The following is a 2,263-nucleotide window of genomic DNA, read 5'->3' as shown; positions in this document are numbered from 1 at the left end:
CTCTCTCTCTCTCTCTCTCTCTCTCTCTCTCTCTCCCCACCTCTCTCACCTCCTCTCTCTCCCCTCTCTCCCCCCTGCTCTGTCTCTGTCCCTCTGTCTCTCTCTCTGTCTCTCTCTCTCCCCCTCTTCACACACATATGTTTGTGTGTGTGTATGCATATGTGTGTGTTTCTATTTATGTATCTTACATCTAGGACTTGAATCTGAATCTTGTTGACTCTGAGGCTGGACTTCTATCTACTATGTGATGCTAATTCTTACCATGTAAATAGTGGGTCCTTAACAAAAGTTTGTCTATGGTATATGAGAATAGCGAGTAATCTCCTCTCCCAGGACTATAAGTAGCATGTGAATTTTTGAAATAATTTCTATTTCATCACAAATCATCTATCATACTGGTCAAATGAAATATCCTTCATAACCTCTGTAGGGTCAACGCGCCTGAATTTAACTCCCAGATATGCCAGTTACCAACTATATGACCTTGCAGAAGTCTCTTCCTCTCTCTGAAAGTCAAGTTCTTCATTCATAAAATGAGAGGAATATATTAGATGAGAGGTGTCAAACATATACCCCACTGGCTTCATACAGCTCATTACATGACTGAGTATGGCCCAAACCAGAATAAAAATCATTCTCTATCTGATTTCAGTGTGTTGATGGATTAATGAAAACAGAATCATGTAAACGTGTGTGGTTTTCTAAGTCAGAATATGTTCCACAGGATTTTTTATGGACAGTTAAGTGGTCCCTACTTCTATCTGAGTTTGACACCACTATACTAAGTAAAATCCAACATCCCTTCTATTTCTAAGATATATGACCTCCTTTTTTGCCTCCCAAGCATCTTTAGAGTAACATGACATGGGTCCTGAAGTAAATTTAGTTTACTCTCTCATCTATTGCTATCACTTCACATAATTTTTGCACCTTATTGGTAGTCCTTGACTAAGGGCTAACTCCTTATTTCATTAGTTTAGAAGAGAGAGAGAGAGAGAGAGAGAGAGAGAGAGAGAGAGAGAGAACCAAATTGCAACAATAATAACAATGACACCATGATAATGAAGGAAAAATGATCAAAAATGACTACATTATCAAAAAATTATCTCTTTTTAACAACAAATTGTGACTAATTAGACTTTGAATAAAAACTCAAACGAAAATGCATGAAGGCTCAATTTTCCATACAGCTGACAGTCTGACCTTTTTAGGAGTGGGAGCGAAAATTATTTTTAATTAACATGACTAATCATTTCCCGTCATTTTCAGATAATTGGCTTTGTCGACACTGAGGTGCAGCAGGGGGCTGTTCCCCATCCTGTAGGAAGAACTTTTCTGGCTGGCTGCATAGAGACTTATAGGCATTTCAGCCAAGTCTGGTGTTTCCCTGTTTCAAAATCTCTGAAAGAATTTTATGGACACTTTTGCTTTTATTTGGTGTTCCCTCTTCACATGGCTTAAGGGAACCATTTATTGCTGTATTCATTAATTTTAGTCTCTCAGGCAGCTTCTCCATTTATCACCATGAAATCATGGAACTTTGGTACCAAAAGAAGATGCAACAGCAAGAATGTAAATGCTCCCTTCTATGGTATTCCCCAGTTATATAGTGCATAGAAGAGCTGGGGTCAGGTGGAGGTGGATGCCTATCCTACTTCATGTCTTTGCTTCTACTTGGGGAAGGTGAGTTCTAACTATAAGGAATATCCTTTCTCTTTCATCACCTATACACAAATCTTCTTTCTCCATTCTTATCCATTTAAACACCTTTGTGGCTCTGTCTTACTTTAAGGAGAAACTCACTGCCAGTCTTTTATTTATATACAGAAAGAATGGTGCTTGGAGCTACGGAAGAAGCCAGGCAACCCCTGACCCAGGATCAAGAATCATCTGATCTTCTGTGATCAGATTCTCCTTTCTTCATAGGATACTTAGATACTAGTTTTATCCTCTTTTCTGATTCAATACTCTTTTTGTTACTTCATGCCTGGTTAGAAATCTAGACACTGTCACCTGCCTATATACTCTAAATAATTATATTACTGCCTTCCCTTTCCTGACCAGCCTGGATTTCTTGAAATCTAACTCTCATATCAGATACTCTACCCTGGACTCTGATTTTGGCTTTATCTTTCGAATTCTCTCTAATTTAATGCTCCTCTCTATGTACCTTCAAAGTAAATTGGTTAATACTAGACTCTCTGAACAAGGAGAATAATCCTTCAGAAGAAAGATGACCAATTGGGGGGAAAAAGTGTCTTTA

Source organism: Petaurus breviceps, unplaced genomic scaffold (assembly GCF_028583685.1).
Source record: "Petaurus breviceps papuanus isolate PSGF00001 unplaced genomic scaffold, PetGlider_PUasm1.0 37, whole genome shotgun sequence".
NCBI classification, from domain to species: Eukaryota; Metazoa; Chordata; class Mammalia; order Diprotodontia; family Petauridae; genus Petaurus; species Petaurus breviceps.
The sequence above is the reverse complement of the archived record's forward strand: the minus strand, read 5'-3'. Positions refer to the sequence as shown.